Raw genomic sequence first — 24,843 nt, forward strand, 5'->3', positions numbered from 1 at the left:
TTAAGAACAAAAACAGGGACAGTGTTCAATAATTCAAGCTCGCATCATAACACAAACATCTATTACTAAAAATTAGGTAGTTTAAGTCTATACAAATTGCTTTGTTAATGACAGATTCATATGAGTATGACAGATGACAGAGCCAGAACTATTTCTACTTTTGGCCACCATGAGCGCTGCGATAGATTTCATCACCCCCACCTAGTACTTCGCACCCTCCCAATAGCGTTGATAATAATTCATCACTAACAATTACTATGGTTACATTTCTTTTTTTTTTGATTTAAAATCTCTATTTTAAAAAAAAACTGTCTAGACATATTCTTCCCGTGGACCCTTTAAAATAGAGTTTATAATTGATATGAAACATTGTGCACTTAAAAATAATGAATCAGTAGTCAATTAAAGCAGTAAGTCACGACCTGATTTAAGGAAAATCTAGCTCATCGCAGTGCCCTTTGAATTTCCCTCGTTCCCACTGTGGATATCACGCTCACCTCGACCGGCATCCCCCGTTATTTTTAGAGGAACGCGTCCTGAAATAGAGCATGATGTTTTTAGATGCTCATCGGAAGTTATTCCAACTGTCATTCCATTACCCTAATGACTTGTTTGACAGATTACAGGCATGTAATGACAGGAAAGGTCACTGTTGGTTTTTCTCAATGGATGGCAATTAAAAATCCGTAGCAGATTATAATTACAGCAGAAGGACTTATTGCGGGAGACGGCTACGTCCGTTTTTCTTTTTAGCTGTCAGTCAATGTATATGAGAAATAAATATGTTGGTCATGGAGAATATTTGTGATTATGTGTGTAAACGTGTGTGCCTTGCTTTGCGCGAGAAAATAACAAAAAATATAAAAAAAACACTAGGGTACCTATTATTTTATTTAATATTAGTTAAAGGGACTCCATGCATTCCTGTAAAAAGCCAATTCACTCAAATATTTTTCTGCATTTGTAGTTTGTAGTTTTTTTTAGCGATTTTAGTTTTAAAAAAAAAAATGTTTTTTCTTAGTTTCTTGTGGCGTGGTCTTCTCAGTATAAACTGCCTAACTTTTTAAAAGCACTTAATGTGTAAAAAAGAGACACGTAAAAAAGTCCTTTGCAAAAATATATTTTTTTAATAACATCCAAGGTTTCATAAAGGCACAACATTTTCCCCACACAATCCAAGCACCCATTCTAATACCTATCTCAATTACTGTCTAGCTCTGTAACGTCAGACGGTAAGCAAGACATCGTAAAGCCACGCTTTAAGTCCTAGGAGTAAGCTTATGTAAAATATGAAAGCGCTTACATTAAATATATGAGACCTAGGTTATATGGACGACATGCTTTGCCTTAGGAGCCCTGTCTTACGAGTATTTTTATATGTCTGTACTTTATTCCAAATAAGATTAAGTAAAACCACGAGCACGCTAGTTGTAACAATGCCCCATTATTTGATACAGTGAAGTTGTTCCTCAACACTGAATATCGTTGACATATTGTATAGTGATGTGTCGAACATTGGTCGTTTTTGGGCAGGAGCCATGTTGGAAAACGGCCATTATAGGAATGTGGTCAATCCGAGGAGTGAACTGGAGAATTGGAGATGGTCGTTTTGGGAAGTCAATCTGGAAACTATTATTTATAGGAATGGTCATTATGCGAAGTGCTCTTCCACAATGGTCGTTTTGGAAATTGCCATTGCGTGGTGAAAGGGTGATTTAGTTTGGTTAGTTATTTGTTTCGGCAGCTGAAACTTAAAATTGTATTATTTGCGTCAATGCGGCGCCATGGTGAACATACTGGGTCACCATGGCCTCTCATGTGTCCGGAGCGCTGGTAGGATCTCCCGCCACGCCAGTATTAACGACATCATCCGTCGGGCCCTTGTCAGTGCGAGAGTTCCGGCAGTCCTCGAACCCAGCGGGCTGGCCAGGACGACGGCAAGAGGCCTGACGGAATGTCGCTGGTGCCTTGGAGCATGGGTCGGCCGCTAGTTTGGGATGCCACTTGTGTTGATACCCTAGCACCGTCCCATGTTCCAAGCACCAGCGTCACCGCTGGCGCTGCGGCATCTTCGGCTGAAAGCCTCAAACGCCGCAAATATGCCGCCCTGGGAACCAGCTACATGTTTGCGCATTTTGGTGTTGAAACCTTGGGGCCTTGGGGGCCAAGTGCGCGTCGGCTGTATAAAGATTTGTCGACGCGCCTAATGGAGGCTCGGGCGACCAGAGGGCTGGCCACTATTTCGCACAGCGTATAAGTATTGCTATACAACGAGGAAGTACGGCCAGCCTTCTGGCACCTTACCCATTGACGGCGATTTAGGCCAAATTTTCTATCTATAGTTTAATTATGTTTTATTATGTTTCTTTTTAACAATATTATTATTTTCTATTTAATTCATATTTAGATAACAAAATGCCATTCGTGATCTAATTCTAAAATAGCTATGTCCCGTTGCTTCGATCCTGTGTAATACATGAAGAATATATGCATTTTTTTAAACTTACGGATTTCCTAAAAAAAGCATTCTTAGCGCACCTACTCTCAGGAAATACGCCTGCTGAATTTCAGGTTCCTTGATCGAGAAATCTGGGCACAAGTATATTTTAAACACAAGTTGTATCCACTCGTTGGCTTCTAACCAGCAGGTGTTCTACCATCTCCTGTCTTTAAAGCGTTACATATCGGTTTTTTCTTTGTTCTCGTTATCCAGAATTAAGTATTGCTAAGAGACCATTTTGAACCAAGTCACGTGCTCGATTCCACGGCCAGCCCATATTTTAGACTTAACGGCCATTAATGTTATACTTAAGTGTTTGTATGGAAGTAAATATGCGGTATTAATGAGGTTTTAGTGTTTAATCAGCTTTATTATATAGACCGGAAAAATCCTCGGTGAATCGACTTCATAATATGAATTTGTAGGAATTGGATTAAAGTAGAGAATAATAAAATACTTAATCAATAAGCATGACAACAAAATATTCATATATTTATTATTCGCGTGTTGTTTAATAATTTAAAATTAATTGTTCAATTAGAATATATATATTTCTTTACTTTGTTTTCCTTTTTCTGTGAAAATGGTTTAGAAAAAATCGCCTTAAATGACGACCGGGATGCCAAGTGGTTTAGAGAACCTGACTACGAAGCTTGAGGTCCCGGGTTTGATTCCCGGCCGGGGCAGATATTTTTATGAATAATGCAAATCTTCGTATGAATAATGCGAAAGATTAATATGTATTTGAGTATGTATTTATGAATATATGTATGTTTATCCGTTGCCTAGTATCCGTAGTACAAGCTTTGCTTAGATTGGGACAAGGTCAAATGGTGTCAAGTGTACCATGATTATTTATTATTAAATCATTAAACGTAATATAAATTATGAATTTGTTTTTTTGAAATTTTGAAAAAAGGGTTGAAAAATTACAGTCTCTAAAAAGCATACCTACAGATATCCCTTTTTAGGGTTCCGGAGCCAAAATGGCAAAAACGGAACCCTTATAGTTTCGCCATGGTCTGTCTATCTGTCTGTCTGTCTGTCCGTCCGCGACCTCAGGGACTATCAATGCTAGAAAGCTGTAATTTAGCACATAAAGATATATATAAACTCTGGCGACAAAATGGTATAATAAAAAATTTTTATGGGTACCCCCATAGACGTAAACTGGGGTGATTTTTTTCTCATCCAACCCTAGTGTGGGGTATCGTTGATAGGTCTTTAAAAACTATTCGGGTTTGCCTAGACGATTTTTCGATTTAGCGATTTTTTTTCAAAATATTTAACTTTGAAGAGCAAATTTTCCTTAAAATCGAGCGTCCCCCCCCCTCTAAAATCTAAACCGGTTGGTGGAAAAACTTTAAAAATTCAGGATGGTAGTAAGTATATCAAACTTACAAGGAAAACTATAACGGCTAAGTTTTGCTTGAGAATTATAGTAGTTTAAGAGTAAATAGCAGCTTAAGGTATAAAATATACCTAAACTTGGAAGATATATACTTAATTTTTTCGTAATGGCTACGGAACCCTATTTTGGGCGCGTCCGACATGCTCTTGGCCGGTTTTTTTAAACACACCCGTATGAAACCGGGGCGCATCGCTAAGTCAAACCTCCCGTGAAATATTATCCAATTAATGGCGAAAACTGCATTGAAATTACGTTGTATTACGATGTTAAGCGAAAATTACTATTCTGCATATTAGTTATTTCATTTGAGTCATTTGTTAGTATTCTCTTTTCTAGCTATAAAACAATATGGCTAGAGCTTAATTTATGCAACAAAATCCGCCGAGACAGCAAGTTGATATTGCTACAATGTTTTTTGTATTGTTGTAATAACCAAATTCATGATTGAGAGAGAGTTACACGTACTCAAGTAAAAGTAAGTTTCATTATTGCTTCTATGAAACACTAATCACTTTTTCACTAAAATATCGTCAAAGTACACTCGTGGTGTATTACTTCTCTACTACTAACATTTGTATGTATATTTTTACGTGTCGAAATGTTAGATTTTATAAAACTACTCTGGATACATAGCGCGCGAGGTTTTTTAACCAGATGGACCGACGATCTGGTGAAGATCATTAGGAACCAGCTTGATACGGGCAGCCAGGACTGATCGTGATGTAACTCTTTGGAGGATACTTTTTAACCCGCGACTCAAAAAGAGGGGTGTTACAAGTTTGACCGCTATGTATATGTCTGTCTGCGGCACTAGCTCTTAAACGGGTGGACTGATCTGAATGATTTTTTTTTATTTGAAATCTGGTTTTCTGGCAATGGTTCTTAGAAATGTTTCATCAAAATCGGTTCGGCCGTTTTTGAGATATTGAAATTTGAAGTGACAAAGTCGGGAGTTTTCCAACTTTTTTTGTCGGTTTATGTCCAGCAGTGAACGGCGATTTAAATAAGCCGTGGTGGCCTAGTGGTTTGACCTATCACCTCTCAATCAGAGGATCGTGGGCTTAAACCCCGGCTCGCACCTCTGAGTTTTTCGAAATTCATGTGCGCAATTACATTTGAAATTTACCACGAGCTTTATGGTGAAGGAAAACATCGTGAGGGAACCTGCACAAACCTGCGAAGGAATTCAATGGTGCGTGTGAAGTTCCCAATCCGCGCTGGGCCCGCTTGGGAACTAAAGCCCAAACCCTCTGAGTCTGAGAGGACGCCTGTGATGCCCACTTGCCCAGCAGTCGGACGTATATTAGGTTGGGATGGAACGGCGATTGGCTAATATGACTGATGATGATGATGATGATCCATGTACATGAAAAGAAGCTCAGTTATTAAAAACAATCTCAAACTATACTTGGGTAGCTTGTTTAGCTTAGGCCTTCAATGCAGGTAGACAGGTACTGAGGACGAAGTAGAGAAGCAAAACCAAGAACCAACACAATCTAAAGCAATAATTTTGTAGCAACACAATACCATATAACATAAGTAAAACTTTGTCCAGAAAAAATATCTTTCGCATAACATAGATCCCAAAAGGAAGTATGTTAATGGACTCAAATGTGTTTGCAAATAGCAGATAAGCATTCATTTTTATGCGGCAATACAGACTGTTAATGGCGTGTGCGACCAAGATTCACATGACAAGGAAAACGTGCCACAGTCCGGGTAATGGTATCAAAAATATCACCATTTCTTCCCTTTGGAGGACAAGTTTTTGCTGTAAATTACATTGTCTCCTTTCATGTGTGGTAATCTGGTTTACAAAGTTAACAAGAAAACATGTCTTCTTTTACGAGTGAGGGAAATGTACAAAGAAAATGTACGTTTTCATCCGGTGTAAGCTCCACACTCCAGTTTTCCGCTAGGCGTGAGAAAATGAGGTCAGCTGACATTATTTCTTGGTAGCTGTGTATTGTGGGCTACTATAAAAGCCTATGAGATTTTAGTTTCGAGAAATCTTTGTGCTTGATGATAGTGGTTTCATGAATAATGGTTTCTGGATTCAATTGTCTTTTGCAATCTCATATGAAGTGGATGCGTCTACCTGTCTGTGTCTGTTCTGCGTGCTTTACATACAAACTAGTTAAATGCCTATTTATAAAAGAAATTGCATTGAATTGATTAAAGTGTTTTCGGAACGTAAATATACTGTGTATTGTATCTACTGCTGAATTATTTTCAATTTGAAATCTGTTTTTGCGTCCGAAGAACAATTCATTTACTTGTATTGATTATTTTCTTCCGGTGCTATCTCCCAGCGGAAGTTTTCAATCATCAAGCCATATTTACTTTATCCATATAATAAGTTTTTGCTGTTAAGATCAGCCTTGTGTTTTTATAAGTTATTATGTTTTCTTTGATGAGCTTTAAGTAATGTCAGGAGATATGTTTCAAGTTCTTTTCTGATTTTCAAACTATTTTTTCCTTAGATATGAGGAGTTCGATGTTAAACTATAGAGATGATAATATATAGCGGCAGATTTACTACTACTTTATTGGTGACAGCTGCCTAATTAACATCAGCTTAAATTTTTGTAATTTTTTGTCCTTAATTTTCATTCGTAGAAAGCAATAATATTATTTATTTTTTTATTCGACTGGATGGCAAACGAACAAGTGGGTCTACTGATGGTAAGAGATCATCACCGCCCATAAACATCTGAAACTCCAGGGGTATTGCAGATGCGTTGCCAACCTAGTGTCAAGTGCCAGTTATTTCACCGGCTGTCTTACTCTCCACGCCGAAACACAGCAGTGTAAGCACTGCTGCATCACGGCAGGATTAGCGAGCAATATGGTGGTAGCAATCCGGGCGGACCTTGCACAAGGTCCTACCACCTGCAAAACCTTGTTACTTGAAGCAGTTTAAAAATAATAATAACAACTTTAAAAAACAAAGCGAGTTATCGTAGTAACGCAGTTTCAACGGATTGCCCCAAGGGTGCGGTTTGTGGAGCGCTACTAAGAATTTTCTCAGATGTAAATACTCTTCTATAAGATGAAGGCTAGAACAAACAAATATAGCTTGCATCTAAAGACGATAAAGTGAGATGTGATGCAACGACGCTAAGTCCCGTGAGCTTTTTAAAAGCATGAAAAAGTGTAATAACATTTTTGAGATGACTATATTAGTGCTTTTATTAAATTTTAAATGATTTTTGATATTATAATTTACCACGAACTTTGCGGTGAAGGAAAACATCGTAAGGAAACCTGCACAAACCTGCGAAGCGATTCAATGGTGCGTGCGAAGTTCCCGATCCGCACTGGCCCCGCGTGTGGAACTATGGCCCAAGCCCTCCTGTTCTGAGAGGAGGCCTGTGCCCAGCAGTGGGACGTATATAGGCTGGGATGACGTAACGTAAATCCTTTAAATTGCTTGTTTTCATAATAATATTCAATACGATACGACCTGTTTACCGTAATGTGTTACATTGTGTGTCGTGTTTGGGAACCATAAATGAGTCAGCTGTTAAATGTATACATATTATAGACAGTTTTGTGTACTTGATTTAGGTTATCTATGGCCACATTTTTGAAACAGTGTCGTGAAAAAGATATTCGCACAACATTCTTAATAAATATTTATTTGTACAGCAAAAGAATTCCCTGAATTTTATATCTTCCCTCAGACATTTTATTATTTCTATACGCCGTAAGCTCAACTTCATTGATTATTTGAACTGTTTATCAATTTGTTTTCCAAAATATCAAAAAATATGTTTTTGATTTAGCTACGATAGACTTATTTTACGGAGCTTAATTTTTTTTGCTCGGGCGGTTTTGTCAATTACTTTCGTAATATTTGGAATTTTGTCAATTTAATGAAAATACCGATTTTAATTTGACGAAGGGGAGTTTCCCTTAAATTGATATTAATATTCGTCGACGTCACGACATCATAAAGTAATTGAGTTTTCCCCTTAAAGTGTTTCGCTCACCTCTTGAACATTTTATATTTTATTGAAGTGTCAATCTGTTACGAAAGATTTTTTAGATCCTTAGATTTTCAAATGAAAAGGAGGTTCGTTAAGTGAGTTTTTTTTTCACAACGATTAAGATGAAAAAACAGACAAAATTGAATAGGTAAAGGATAGTGTCAACATTTTTGTATTTCTATTTCAATTGACCAAGTCACGAAGTAAGCAAGCCTGTGCCTACTATTTGGTACAGTCAAGGAAACTAAATCACGTACCAGGGTGGAAAATTTGTGTTACTAATATCCCAATTTGTCATGTTGACATTTTGTCAAAAGATATCATAGCGAAATTGATTATAACAAGGTTCCACGCGTTATTCAGCATCCTCGACTAACTACCTTAGTTGTTCTGAAAACGTTCGTAAAACTGTGTGCCTTACAACATCTGAACAACACCGAACAACTTTTAAGTTAAGATCATACCTACTTCCAACAGCATAACATCATCAAACCTCCCCGAAATTAATAACCGAAAGAATCTTACGCAAATTCCGTACTAATTTGCCTGATATATTAACACCGAAGGCAACAAAGATTCAGAATTAATTAAATACAGCGGGCTTGTAAACCAATCCAATTTCCGAAGTTGTTTGACAAACACCCTTTATTATTCATAGTTCTATTATTTCTGGTGAGAGTTCCTTGTCTGTGGCAATTATAGAGTTAAGAGGATGTATTTTGTAGAACAGTTTCATAGTTGGCTAGTACCTATTGCATAGTATTGTGTAGGGTTTTTGATCATTTAACTTGACCTAGTTCCAGCTTCCAAGTTTTATCATCTTACTTTTTCTCCAAAATCACTGACGTGAATTTGTAACTGATAGGAGATCCATCATCATCCCAGCCTATATACATCCCACTGCTGGGCACAGGCCTCCTCTCAGAACAAGAGGGCTTGGGCTATAGTTCCCACGTGGGCCCAGTGCGGATTGGGAACTTCACACGCACCATTGAATTGCTTCGCAGGTTTGTTGCAGGTTTCCTCACGATGTTTTCCTTCACCGCAAAGCTCGTGGTAAATTTCAAATGTAATTCCGCACATGAATTTGGAAAAACTCAGAGGTGCGAGCCGGGGTTTTGAACCCACGACCCTCTGAGAGGCGATAGGAGACTCCTATTAGATAAATCGGTGGCATCGCAAGAGATATGGACAATCGGTGATTGCAATGGCAAGTGATTGTTCATTGTAGCATTCTAAGGAGACATTTGTCCAATGAAAGTCTTCCAGCTGATGATTATGAATTTTCGAAGTGGCTACACAACAAGAGAGTGGCTACTCAAGAGAGTGGTTGTGTTTATTTGTAGGATGTAAGCGATTTCGAAGTTGTACTAAAGGAAGAATAAGCGGTCGGAAAGCAAAATGTTGAAAGCCTCTCGCAAGGGCAATCTAGCAAGGACCTGTGTTCATGAATGCATAAAATATCAGTGAAGATCTTAGCGAAGGTAGAGGCACATAAGATAACAATACTTTTATAATCAGACAACGCGAAGTTTAGAATGCATCATAGCGGTTACGAATTTTTTATGGATATTTGGTTGCGCATAATTCTGAAGCGTTAAAACACTCCAGCGCTGATTTTCAGCTTGATTATGTTGATAATAAATAGGCCGTGGTGGCCTAGTGGTTTGACCTATCGCCTCTCAAGCAGAGGGTCGTGAGTTCAAACCCCGGCTCGCACCTCTTGAGTTTTTCGAAATTCATGTGCAGAATTATGTACATTTGGAATTACCACGAGCTATGCGGTGAAGGAAAACATCGTGAGGAAACCTGCACAAACCTGGAAGCAATTCAATGGTGCGTGTGAAGTTCCCAATCCGCACTGGGCCCGCGTGGGAACTATGGCCCAAGCCCTCTTGTTCTGAGAGGAGGCCTGTGCCCAGCAGTGGGACGTATATAGGCTGGGATGATGATGATGATGATGTGATGAAATGGAAATGATTTCGATGATACATACACACATGATAATGATAATTATAACAATTAAAAAACTAATGCGGTAAATCTTCAATTTTCTTGTAATTTCGAACAAGTTACTCCTAAATATTCAACGATAGATGTTTAATATACTTGTTATACAAATAAGCTAAAGCCTCATTAAGGCCTATCGATCCCCCTTATTATTTAAGGCGCGGCGACACTGTAAAGATCTAATTTGTCTCGCAAAATCATTCAACCCGAAACGCCTTAATCTTCCAAGGGGTTTGTTAGTTTCGTAAATAATCGATGCAGGCATGGCAGGGTACGAAAATTGAGGAGTAACTATTAGATACTACACTCAGGCACTTGTCCCACCGCCGACGATGAGCGAGAAGCGAGTAGAGCGAGTAACTAGAAACGAGTGGGTGAGCAGCGAGAAGCGAGTGTAGTTTTATCGCTGGCTGTAAGCGAGTCTTCGAGTGCGACGGGCGATTACTCACTCCACTCGACTCGCTCGTGCGGGGCGGCCGCCAAGCTGACATCGCTGAGCGAGTATCTCTATAGCTCAGCGAGTTTATAGCTCTTGTCGCTGCGACAAAAGATGTAAGAGCGAGTTCTCGCCGACAGTGTGAACAGCCAGCGATCAACTATTAATATATGTGTCTCTTTTACTCACACAGGATCTTTATATCTAGATTATATCTTTTGTTCGTTTCTTGAGCGAGAAAATAGTCGATAGCTAATCGTTTCCTCGCTGGCGGTGAGACAACTGCCTTTAGCTTAAATTTGGTAGAAAATACAGCAGTTACTTGGCCCGTCAGTATTATTAGAAAATAATCTTGCAACTTCTTCCATGTTACAGGACTTTCACCCATGGGAATTTCTCAAAATTAGTCCTTTTTTAACTCCCGGTGCAAAGAAGGGGTGTTATAAGTTTGATCGCTATGTGTCTGTCTGTGTAGCACCGTAGCTCTTAAACGGGGTGCCCAATGTGAATGCGGTTTTTTTTTAATTAAAGCAGTTTTCTAGCATAGTTATTAGATATGTTTAGATTTAGTTATTAGATAGCAATAGTTACGAGATGGACGGACGACCTGGTCAAAGCCGCGGGTTCACGGTGGACGCAGGCCGCTGACAACCGAAGCAACTGGAGGTCTTACAATGTTTAATTTTTTTTAATAATCGAATAAGTAAAAGTAAAAGCTAGTAAGAGATGCCATTGCCATGTGCTGTAAGTACTTACTGAGGCGCGATCTATCATTTTTAATTTTTACTACTTATCTATGTATTTAATTAGATTAGGTCTTATTTATTAGGTTATTTAATACCCCCAGAATATAGCTGATTTACCCCACGGGGTATAATTACCCCTAGGTTCGGAACCACTGATGTACATAGTCGTATCTCCAGAATAACTAACACGCAGGCACTTTTTATCCTGATATTTCCACAGGATTAGAATAAAAAGCAATCTCAATCGCTAAGTTTAGAGACATCCTTATGATACGTTATAAGCAGCCGCTGGCTTCTACATTACATTGTCTAATTTTACATTGCTGTATGGAGTTTCAAATTTTATCAAATAAACTTTATCACACGCACGCACGCACGCACGCACGCACACACACACACACACACACACACACACACACACACACATAAAACATGAGAAATCAAAACTCACTGAATGTATTAGAATATAAATACATGCATAATTATGTACATTATATTGCAATGCCCTTGCAGGGTGCATGTTTGAACCACTATTTATGTAACACCATGGAGCTAAAATCCTCTCATTCTGAGGGGAGGCCTGTGCCCTGCAGTGGACGTATATAGGCTGGGATGAACCTTACAGTAATGAGACTAAAACTAGCAAGCACTAAAGCTAAGTTGCTTTCATGAACATCTAAAACTTCAATCACGCGGCTTTCAACCGTGCGACGATTAAAGCGACAACTTGATTACCAGCTAAATGATTGATTAAAAGCGCTTTGATTACGACCGGTGTTAAACGAGTTGATGTTATTGCGGTAATAGAATTCTATTGGGATTTCCTACTTGGCCATTGGGGCGCACAATTAACTTTTTCCGGTGACCGTACGGCGACTAAATGTAGTTAGTGTACCGTAAAGAGTGGAGATACAATGAGGGGAACTTCTTCGAAACTGTCACGTTTTCAGTCAAAATGGCAAAAACAAAACCTTCATAGTTCCACTGCATCTACTATCTCTTCTTCTTCTTCTTTTTCAGGCTTTGTCTATCCACTGCTGGATGTAGCCCTCTCCTAATCTCCTCCACTCCTATTTTCCGTCTTCCTGAGCCAGTACGTTCCCGCGTAACCCTACTATCGCACCTGATGAAAAGTGCAGATGAGGCTAAAGTGTATCTCATTGGTTCAGTAACTTTATCCAGAAATACAGATGATGGGAGCGAATTCCATTCCTTAGCGGTTCGCATTATGAAATAAGAAGTGAACCACTTAGTGCGTATCAATGGAACACTGAGTACATAAGGCAATAACTACATTGTCATCATTATATTGCACTATAAATACGTGCAACACGTTCACTGCTACAATAAACCTATCATCTACTAAAGAACCGCTTAAACTGCGATGCCTCAATAAAAGAAAGTGTAACAATCATTCAAACTTTTTACTATGTCTAAAATTGAAATAAAAAGTTCACACACATCAACACATCAGTGCGATTCGGACCTTACGTAATCGTCATTAAAGCCTATTTCTATTGCCATTTGAGTGATGTTACGACTATTCGCTTCCAAGTACTCTAATGCTAAAATATACAAAATCTGCACTGACGTAGTGTGATTACAGACTTTGTTGTTAAGTGTTAGCGTTGTTTTTACAATGGAATCCTTGCCTGTATGAAACTTGATGTTTACTTTGCTGTTGAGTTCTCACAATTTATGGCATTGCATGTAATATGACGATAGAAAACGATTGCTACGACAATTTGTTTAATGTGCTTGTCTACTTTGGGATGATTATTTTCAAATAATCTTTAAAGATGTAGTGAGCAACGTTTTGCCATCATACGAGTATTTTGTCGGCAAAATTCCTAACCTATCAATAGTTTCGTTATTATGAATATGAAACTTTACGTCACTTATGAGAGATGTCGGTCTCAAATTACAATAAGTCCTATATAAAGGACACTAGACGGTAGGAGGGTTTCAAAGCTAGTAAAATAAAATAAATATTCATACTGAATCGCGCTTGCACAATTATTCCGTGGCTGTGTAAATATGGCGTTAAATTTGATTTAATTTTCATTCGCCGAGCAACCGTTGTATGATTTGCATCAAAGGCTGAACACTCGCGGAATAGCTTGCTTGTACTATTAAGTCCGACAAATTGAAATTCCGGGACTTTAGTAAATTAAATGAATCAACAAAGTACTATATATTATCTTCATTTATGTTGCATAAACACTTGTTGTTAGCAGATGAAATTTCTTTATTTCTATTTATGGTATCATCATCATCATCATCCCAGGCTATATTATATACGTCTCACTGCTGGTTACAGACCCACGCGGGCCCAATATAGATTGGGAACTTCACACACACCATTAAATTACTTCGGATGTTTGTACAGGTTTACTCACGGTTTTGATGTTTGTTTGTTGCTATTAATTACTGGATTAAAACAATTAGTATTTGATCGCCAATTAAAACCTTAATAAGCCTTATTTAAACCTTACTTAACTTTTTTTAACAGACCTAAGACGTGAGTTACCAGCTTTGTTATTTTGAATATTATTTCAACATTACTAAAATTCTTCAATGAACAGTTTGTGTTTTATAAAGTACATTTCGCCGTTATTATTAGTGTTCATTTGTTCTTTATAAAGTACATGAGGACTCAGGAGAATAGATCAAAAATAATGTTTTAGCTGGCATGCTTTTACCCTGAATAGCTGTGCTTAACGGCGCATCAATCGATTTCCATGCCACGATAGAATTGCTGCTTGATAGCCAGTCGATATATCGATGATCTTGACATGCTAAATGCCCAATAGAAGACACTCTGCTGTTACTACAAAGTCAAAGTGAAAATATCTTTATTATATTTTGGCTAAAATAAGCTATAAGTTCGGAAAAGCCTCTGGTGAGAAAAACTCAACGAGGTATACAATAATGTTTTTAAAACAGACTTACATCACAAATATTTAACACAACTGAATTTTTAACGCGGTAGATTTGCTAATTATTTGAATTTACCACAAGTTTATCCATTCCTGTCCATTTCATTAGGTCTAGCGGTCCACGACGTGATTTTACCAAATTCCCACGGTAATCCCCAAAAATTACGTCGTGGTTTTATCTAAGTTGTAACACGTTGTATGAAAATCACACGGGCGTTGGTAAAATAGTATAGTTAGTTAATATGATGTTTTACTTACTGGCGACGTTAATAATATAAGTAGGTACACAGACCGCGAGTGATTTACCTGTAGAAAAACAAAACACAATTTAGTAAATAATAGGCATTATAATTATAATAACATCATTATACGGTAACTTGGCTCAATATAAGTAATAACTGTTTGTTTGAAAAAAGAACAAACAGAGACGGCATCACAGGCTGTCACATGACATTTATAACCAATTTATACAATAAATATTTTTTATAACTTTATTATTAATTTTTAGGGTTCCGGAGCCAAAATGGCAAAAACGGAACCCTTATAGTTTCGCCATGTCTATCTGTGTGGGGAAAAAATATATATTTACACATATTCTATAAACTAACCTTCAAGTTTTCAAGAAAAGAGCGTACTCCCACCTTAAAGGCCGGCAACGCACTTGTGACTCTTCTGGTGTTGCAGGTGTTCATGGGCGACGGTAATCGCTTACCATCAGGCGATCCGCCTGCTCGTTTGCCCCCTATACCATAAAAAAAAAAAAAAAAAAAAAAAACTATACCTACATAGAAAGATACATTAGAAAGTAATAACAAATAAAAATGGAAGACTAATAAATAGATAAAATTATGAAAAAATTGTAAAGTCAGTCTGTCAGTCGGAGTGTGGTAGGGCAGCACCATCATCAAAGCCAAACAGCTTCGCTGCTGGCTTCCATTTGTGACGGGTGCCTCGAATGCACATGCTAGGTGTATTGTCTGTCTATATATGTCCGTCCGTGGCTTTTCTCAGGGACTATCAATGCTAGAAAGCTGTAATTTTGCACGAATATATATTTTTTATTATATTTTTTTAGGGTACCTCCCATAGACGTAAAGTGGGGGTGATTTTTTTCTTATCTCTCCCTATACTATGGGGTATCGTTGGATAGGTCTTTTAAAACTATTAGGGGTTTGCTACGACGATTTTTCGATTCAGTGATTTGTTTGCGAATATTCAACTTTAAAGTGCAAATTTCCATTATAATCGAGCCCCGCCCCACCCCTCTAAAATTGAAACTATTGAAACATTTGAAAAAATCAGGATGGTAGTAAGTACCTATATCAAACTTAAAGGAAAACTATAACGGCTAAGTTTGCTTGAGAATTATTAGTAGTTTAAGAGTAATTAGCAGCCGTATAGAATACGAAATCCTTAGAAAAATATTACTTTATTTCTTCGTAATGGCTACGGAACCCTATTTTGGGCGTGTCTGACACGCTCTTGGCCGGTTTTATAATTAACTGTTTATTTGTTTTCAAGCTACATATAGCCCTAATTTAGCATTGAAAATTAATCGGGCTCTGAGTGCTAAATACGCGTAAAGTGTTTTTTTGTAGTTACGAAATTATTAAGTTATGATGTCATCTCTCCTATTAAAATCATCGACAGACGGAAGTTCTACAACACTGCTTGCGGTTTGCCTAAAAGACATATACATATAGGGCTTATACCGGGCTTAGGCTAGGGACAGACTGTGACTAAATCCATGCACTTGCTTTTTATTAACACTATTTTGTCGGCCTATAATTTGTCACATGCATTGCCTGTATTATGAAACATTTTTAATATAACATTCTAGTTTTCGTTACTGCTGACGCCTGATTATCTTGGTCTTAAGTAGATAAAGATTTGACTTTGTATGTACACTACAGCATAAAAAATTTATATATGAGTTTATGGCCTCCTATACAAATTCGTACGTACACTATATATATTAAACAAACTCTACAAATTAAATAATCATTCTCTACCAGCTCTGGCCTTACGAGCAAACAATTAAAACATAGATCATACTCGTCAAACTGAACAACATTAGTTCAGCGACTTTTAAAAATAATGGAGTCTCTAGATTTTTCTTTTCTTCATACAAATTAAATACTGCTATCAATGTACGCTATCCTAGAACGCAACTGACGTCGCCTGTCACGCTACAAACATCAAGCATTTTGCTTTACATTGCTTCTTCGAATAAACTTATAAGTGTAATTAAAATTATAAAACTAATAAGTTTTAAATGTCGCTAAACTAATGTTGTTTAGTTTGGCGAGGACGATCTACGTTTAAATTTTTTTGCTCATTTTACATGCCACACCCGGTATAAGCCATAATCCGGGAAGGAAATAAGGAAACGCGAATTTCCTGTTAACCCTTATCCGAATAAATAAGATGAAAGACAACAATAAGCCTTGTCGTCAAGTCTTTTAAGTACATGTTTCTTTGTAGATCATGGGATAATTGTTCGTTATAAGGAATTGGGTATAGTCCTAGGATTGACATCAGAATTACTCGCTCACCTACTTAGTCTTTTTTAACATTACTACACCTCCTTAAAAAAAATTTCATACTACCAGGAATTAAAATATCTTAAAAAAATTGCAGTTTGTTTATCAAGAAAAAAGATGTTTAGATAAATTAAATCAAAATTTAATTGATTTTAAAGATATACTCAGCGATACTAAATTTGGTCCACCCTTCATACAAAATTACCGATTCTGCATACATTTGAGGATCATATTTTTAAATAATTTATTGAATCAGGCGTTACTTTGCGGAGGTCCATATCAATGAACTAAAATAATTTCCTTGCTCACCCGCGACCTTACGATAGCTAAGCTTATGCAAAATATGCGTGTTCATGCAGTTCCTCCACCTCCACACTGTAAGAACACACACAAATCACACAAACCCATCTATCACCACCACCACACTACACTGACGCGTTTCGAACTCAACCAGAGCTCATCTTCAGAGTGACAAACACACATATCATCATGTGTCTGCATGAACACGCATATTTTGCATAAGCTTAGTTATCGTAAGGTCGCGGGTGAGCAAGGAAATTATTTTAGTTCATTGATCATATTTTTTGCCGCTCAGTATAATATCTTGAATTTTCGCAAGAAGGATAATAATATCTATTAAAATTAAAAATGTTGTTATTGTGGCTTAAAAACCACAAAACCTTAGTGGCTAGATCTATGAGCTCTCAAGCAGGATGATCGTAGGTTTTAGTGGTCTAAACCGTCTCTGAAAACAGAAAACACCGATAACTTATCAAAGAGTGATATAATAGGCTCTGAGTTTTATTTATTTATTAAATGCAATTCACATCTCAATAGTACAATATAGCACTAACATTAGGAAACCCGGAAGGGCGCAGCATTATTAAGAGAAAGAGCGTTTTCAAAACAATAAATTGGTATCTTAGAATTAAATGAAAGTTGTGGCAATAACACAAAATCAAAATAGAAAAAGAATAATTTAAAACAAATATCAATAATAGTAACATTAATTTGTAGTCATGCAGTACTCGCATGTCAGAATATTATTGGAATAAGTCAATAATTATTAGTGAATGTTATGCTATAGGTACGTCAGGATGATTTAATATTAGTATCATAATGTCATATAGTCTTATCTTAAACGATGTGTCACTGAGTGTTTAAACAATGGCATTGGTAAAACATTTTTTAATTTAATTTTAGAATAGGTAGGTCATACTTTGTGATAATTATTCGTTAAAATATTCTCCAAGCGAGTAATATGAGTTTGATTTATAAAAGAATCAAAATTTCGAGTAGATTGAACAAAATTTTAATTGGTATTAAGCATCGTATCTACAATAGTAAATAGGTATAATAGCTACGTTGCACTTGTTGGTTAAATTGGCCGACGTTGGACTTGAGCAGTAACGGTGCATTGTGCATAAAGCATTGTGCAGTATTCCTTATTGAGAAATCAATGAATAAATGAAAGGTTTGTGTCTTAAATGAATGATGTGTAAAATTCAGATTTCTATTCAAAATATATAATAATAAATTAGATAAGCTAGGTATTCTTAAGTTATGTGTTTTTTTGTTGTATAGTTTGTTTGTTATAATGATAATGATAAATATGAATCCGAGATAATAATCATAAATGCGCCGAATTTAGACTTTTGTTCTATCTTCTTCGATCTATAGCAATGAATTTGAATGCTTCCACAAACAATTATGTACATTTTAAAGTATTACAAGTAGTCCTAAATTTTTTGACATTTGTGTTAATTTTAAATGCAAATGTTTAGTTCTGTATGGAATAAGTGCGGAAATTTAGACTAAGTTTATTTAATTGATGATAGAACTTAACGTGGGTCCATTAATTCTTTATAAAGGACACATGGAAAATACATTAGAGGAAAAACAAAAGTCGCTGACGTGTGATACACAATTAGAAGATTGAAATGGAAATGAGCAGGTCATCTTATCCGAAACGAAACAGAAAGTTGGGCTAAATTAGTTTCTGAATAGTATCTCAGACAGGGAAAAAGGAAGATGGATAAGGGATGATGACTTAAAGGCGGCCGCAGGGACAATGTGGAGAAGGAAATGCCATGATTGCAACCTATGAAAAAAAATTGGGGAGGCCTTTGCTAAAGCAAAACAATCTTTACCGATCACTGAAGATCTGAATCTATTATTATTGTTGTTATTAAAGAGCCGTGGTGGCCTAGTGGTTTGACCTATCGCCTCTCAAACAAAGGGTCGTGGGTTCAAACCCCAGCTCGCACCTCTGAGTTTTTTGAAATTCATGTGCGGAATTACATTTGAAATTTACCACGAGCTTTATGGTGAAGGAAAACATCGTGAGGAAACCTGCACAAACCTGCGAAGCAAGTCAATGGTGCGTGTGAAGTTCCCAATTCGCACTGGGCCCGCGTGGGAACTATGGCCCAAGCCCTCTTGTTCTGAGAGGAGGGCTGTGCCCAGCAGTGGGACGTATATAGGCTGGGATGATGATGATGATTAAAGGACACATGAGTCGAGGAGGCTATATCGATAAGGTCTATTGTATCTTCATCACCGGAAAATCCACTGTTGCCTCCGCAATTGCAGAAAATGGGTGTGGTAAATTTAAAATAGTTTCTTGCAAAAAACTTACTGTGGTCATTTTTATTAATTAATTTCCTGCTTTAGTGTGGCATGTTTAAAATTTGTTTGTTTTACGAATATTGGGTTATTTCAATAAGTGATGGTGTTGGTAATATTAACGCAATACAATATTAATTACGTGGTAGCTAACGCCATCTAATATGTGACATTGTAACTAAGGCAATGTGTGTTATCGGTTTTTATAAAAAAAATAAAGTCAGTCTGTTTGATTATTAGTTTATACTCTTTATTGCACATATCCCAAAAGTCTCAGTTAAACAAAAATATATTCATCATAGGGAACCCTCTCTACGAAAGTTTGACTCACACTTGCCGGGTTAAACTGGTTATAAAGTGAAAATTCCTAAATTAGAATAAAAATACCTAATAACGCTGATTGTATTGTATATTTCTGGTTTGTTTTATGTTTTACCTGTTAAAATCTGTTGCTTACTTAATTCTCTTAGATGAATTATTGGTCTCGCGCGCTCGCTCGACTAGATACCGCCGGCGTACTTGTCAAATGCGGCAACAAATAGTACGCCGAATCCGGCGTACCCGAGCCTGAGGCGAGTCAGTCGCATTGCAAACTGTGCGTAAGGTGCATATACCGATTTTTTTTAAAATTTTGGTCATAAACCGAAGTAAAATGCCAGTTTTCGCAGTGAAACTGTGTAAAAATAATACTACAAGAAATAAGAAGGACACTGGGATCACATACCATCAGTAAATATAGTATAATCGAAATTACAAAATAAGATAACATGAACCCTAAACGCCATTCTGTGTTGCCGCGTACACAAGAATCAAATTCCCCGTGGTTGAGATTTTAATAAATTGAATTTTATTGTTATCATCATTAAATGATGATGAAATTTTATAAACTTATTTTATTTAAGTATCTAACGTAATTATTATATATAAATAACCTAGTTCTATATTATTTTATGTTCATCTTTGTGATATGTACACTGAAGGTGTACCTATAAATTGTTACCCGACACTATTTAATTAAGGGGTGAATGTGTCTTAAAATTAAAAATGTTTTTCGTCTTTCCATTTAAAAAGGCCAATCAACTGATTTACTTAGGCATTACGGGAAACGAAAAAAACATTTTTTTTTTCATATTTCTACCCATTTTCCTGAAATTTAAACTTTTTGCCCGAAGAAGGGTTATGTTTTTCAAGCGTATGTATTTAAGTATGTATGTATGCATGTATGTATGTATATTTTGCAAACAATTTATTTTTGTTTTAGTCTTAATTAACCTGTACGTTATATTAGGTTTAACTATAGGTGCAACGTGTTATCTTAGTTGGTGGTTCAGTCCATGAATTTTTAGTAATAATTTGTAAATATTGAATGTCCTTAAATATTTTTTTTTTTAATTAAAAGTGAGGCCTGATCATTGATATACCTATATCATACCTACCATTTTTTTAAAGAAGAAACCTACGTTGAAAACGTACGTACGTATTTCAGTTTGTATTTTCAATTTAGGTTTTACGGGATGACCGTAAAAGTAAAAATTTGGAATTGAAATAAAAAATACAAAAAGATTCCAAAAAAAAACAATCTAGAAACCTACGCCTAATCTATACACAAATATATTAATACATTCACTCTTAATTACTTCTTAATTTCTAAGTATTTCCCAAGATACATTTTGTAACCAGTAACTTAATAGACCACAGAATAATTAATTTTCCCAATAATTCGGGTAACAGTGGAGCAACTGGCAACACAATTCGTCACGCACACTAGCATCCTTGCAAATTGTCTTACACCGTTCTTACGCACACTACATTATTGAGTTGCCGCATTCACGAACCTTTTGTTTTTAGGTAGCGCGGTATCTAGTCGAGCGAGCGCGCGAGACCAATCATTCATCTAAGATCATTTAATATGTAAACTCTTAATTGTAGATGAAAATAAAAAAAATAGAAATACATAGATACACAGAGAGAACTTGTGTTGTTCTGTAAGGTATATCGATTTCTAATACAATGTTTGGCCGAATGATTATTTCGCATAGTAGGTGCAGTCAGCAGCAGACGTAGATGACAAGTTGTGGTGTTCAAAATGATCGAAACACTCTTATTACCTTGACAGTAGAACTGTGTGTTTGTGTGTGTGTGTGTGTGTGTGTGTGTGTGTGTGTGTGTGTGTGTGTCGGTATATTTTTTTTTAAAAACTCGCATCTGAAATCCTCGCGATGCTCAGCTCGAAAATTCCTATTTACCAGATGATTTCCTACTTCCCAGGTCGGGCAATAATGTACTATTCCCGTCTACTATGCATGTTTTTCCTATGTACCTATCTCTCATGCAATCATACGATTGCGGCCGCCTGCTCGTTCTGATTGACGTTGCCGGAATGAGTTCCAGCAATTCTCCCTCCCACTGTTTTAAACTCCGTCAATTTTGAGTCATAACCCCTTCGCGCAAAGCCGCATCTGCTTTGTAAAGCCATCCAGGGGTGCCAAATTCGATTTATAAATTAAGTAATCACAAAAAAATATTCTGGGAAATTTTATTTTATTTAGCGACATTTCACCCGCGGTTAAGCTCGCGCTGATGTGACATTGTGATATTTTGTATTAAAATTCCGAAAAATTCTGCTCTGAAGTGATAAGGGCGAATATTCTAGGCCGATCTCTTCCAGAAAACATTTACAATAGAATTAACTTAGATGAATGATTGGTCTCGAGCGCTCGCTCGACTAGATACCGCGCTATCTAATAACAAAAGGTTCGTGAATGCGGCAACTCAATATTGTAGTGTGCGTAAGAACGGTGTAAGACAATTTGCTAGGATGCTAGTGTGCGTGACGAATTGTGTTGCCAGCTGCTCCACTGTTACCCGAATTATTGGGAAAATAAATTATTCTGTGGTGTATTAAGTTACTGGTTACAAAATGTATCTTGGGAAATACTTAGAAATTAAGAAGTAATTAAGAGTGAATGTATTAATATGTTTGTGTATAGGTTAGGTGTAGGTTTCTTCTTTAAAAAAATGGTAGGTATGATGTAGGTATATCAATGATCAGGCCTCACTTTTAATTAAAAAATATATATATTTAAGGACATTCAATATTTACAAATTGTTACTAAAAATTCATGAACTAAGTCACCAACTAAGAAGTTTTGCGTAGTTAAGATAACACGTTGCACCTATAGTTAAACCTAATATAATGTACAGGTTAATTAAGACTAAAATAAAATAGTACATTACTGCAGAGGCCATGAAGTAAGGGATTGATGGACGAGTTCGGGGTAGACGGCCGAGTCGTAGACGAGGCCGGATAAAACGAGTCCAGCAATCCCTGTTCTGGCCGAGGCTTGTATAGTGCTTTTCTCAAACAATGAGAGGAAATATTTCATCCATCCATCCATCCATCCATCCATCCATCCGTCCGTCCGTCCGTCCGTCCGTCCTTCCGTCCATCCGTCCGTCCGTCCATCAGTCCGTCCTTCCGTCCGTCCATCCCTCCGTCCGTCCATCAGTCCGTCCGTCCGTCCGTCCATCCATCCGTCCATCCATCCGTTCATCCATCCGTCCATCCACCCATCCGTCCGTCCGTCCGTCCGTCCTTCCGTCCATCCGTCCGTCCGTCCATCAGTCCGTCCGTCCGTCCGTCCGTCCATCCATCCGTCCTTCCATCCGTCCATCCATCCATCCATCCATCCGTCCGTCCGTCCGTCCGTCCGTCCATCAGTCCGTCCGTCCGTCCTTCCGTCCATCCGTCCGTCCGTCCATCAGTCCGTCCGTCCGTCCGTCCATCCATCCGTCCATCCATCCGTCCTTCCGTCCGTCCATCCATCCGTCTATCCATCCGTCCATCCATCCATCCATCCATCCATTCATCCATCCGTCCGTCCGTCCATCAGTCCGTCCGTCCTTCCGTCCGTCCATCCATCCGTCCTTCCATCCATCCGTCCATCCATCCATCCATCCATCCATCCATCCATCCATCCATCCATCCATCCATCCGTCCGTCCGTCCGTCCGTCCTTCCGTCCATCCGTCCATCAGTCCGTCCGTCCGTCCGTCCGTCCATCCATCCGTCAATCCATCCGTCCGTCCGTCCGTCCGTCCATCCATACATCCATATATCACATCGCATCGCATCGCAGTATCGCAAATGCTTACAGAGTAGTGGTGGTTGGCTGTTCGTAATTTTTCCTTGGTCAGTTTAATGTTAGTAAGCAAAATTAAAAAGTTAGAGCAGCGGACAATAATGGATCTTCATACATACTTCATGGCCTAGGCCAAGAAGTTGTGTAGGGAGGTGGTAGGGAGCCATAAATGAGAAACTTCATGTCTCCATTTCGTGACATTAACGCATACATTTCCGAGCATGTTTGAGAAAATAAAATTGTTTGCAAAATATACATACATACATGCTTACATACATACTTACATACATACGCTTGAAAAACATAACCCTCCTTCGGGCAGCCGGGTTAAAAGTTAAAATTTCAGGAAAATGGGTAGAAATACAAAAAAAAAATTTTTTTTTCCTTTCCCGTAATACCTCAGTAAATCAGTTGATTGGGCTTTTTGAATGGGAAGACGAAAAACATTTTTAATATTAAGACACATTCACCCCTTAATTAAATAGTGTCGGGTAACAATTTATACACCTACAGTGTATATATCAAAAAGATGAACATAAAATAATATAGAACTAGGTTATTTATATATAATTATTACGTTAGATACTTAAATAAGTTTTTAAAATGTCATCACCATTTAATGATGATAACAATAAAATTCAATTTATTAAAATCTCAACCACAGGGAATTTGGTTCTTGTGTACGCGGCAACACAGAATGGCGTTTAGGGTTCATGTTATTTTATTTTGTAATTTCGAAATTATACTATATTTAACTGATGGTATGTGATCCCAGTGTCCTTCTTATTTCTTGTAGTATTATTTTTACACAGTTTCACTGCGAAAACTGGCATTTTACTTCGGTTTATGACCAAAATTTAAAAAAAATTCGGTACATGCACCTTACGCACAGTTTGCAACGCGACTGACTCGCCTCAGGCTCGGGTACACCGAATTCGGCGTACTATTTGTTGCCGCATTTGACAAGTACGCCGGCGGTATCTAGTCGAGCGAGCGCGCGAGACCAATAATTTCATCTAAGTAAATGATATTCTAACTTGTTGTGAGTTTAGCTCGACATGTTTACCCCCTACCCTACATTTGACAGTGGCAATAAAAATTACGATGAAAATGCGGGTAGTTGTGCGCTGGTGTTAGTTTCGTCGGGTAGTCGCACGAGCAGAGCGGTGGCGCGCAGTTCGCGTGTTGCGGCAGCCACCGAGTCACGAATTAGCCCCAAAGATGTAGAGCTAAACTCGATTCAAGACGTGAATTATCTGTTACAATATCATTTAATATGAGTGAGTCTCACGGTAGTTTCATGTTACAAAGAGTTTACATACATAATACATACATACCTTCAAATCGCACTGGGAACGCTTGGGAACTACGCCTCTAATGGTGATTTTCCACCGGCGAGGCGAGACGAGACGAGGCGAGACGAGAATTTAAATTTGTATGCATTCTCACGCGCCCGCCGCATGCCGCTGCGGGCGCCGCGGGCGCCGCCATACAAATTTC

General features: G+C 37.6%; 1 protein-coding gene across 2 annotated transcripts in view; it reads right to left on the bottom strand.

Annotated features, from left to right (window-relative positions):
• LOC141442402 (octopamine receptor beta-2R-like) overlaps positions 1–24,843 on the bottom strand; it is a 293,615-nt gene that overhangs the window by 172,200 nt on the left and 96,572 nt on the right. The gene's annotated exons all lie outside the window — the stretch shown is intronic.

This window comes from Choristoneura fumiferana, chromosome 25 (assembly GCF_025370935.1).
Source record: "Choristoneura fumiferana chromosome 25, NRCan_CFum_1, whole genome shotgun sequence".
Taxonomy (NCBI): Eukaryota; Metazoa; Arthropoda; class Insecta; order Lepidoptera; family Tortricidae; genus Choristoneura; species Choristoneura fumiferana.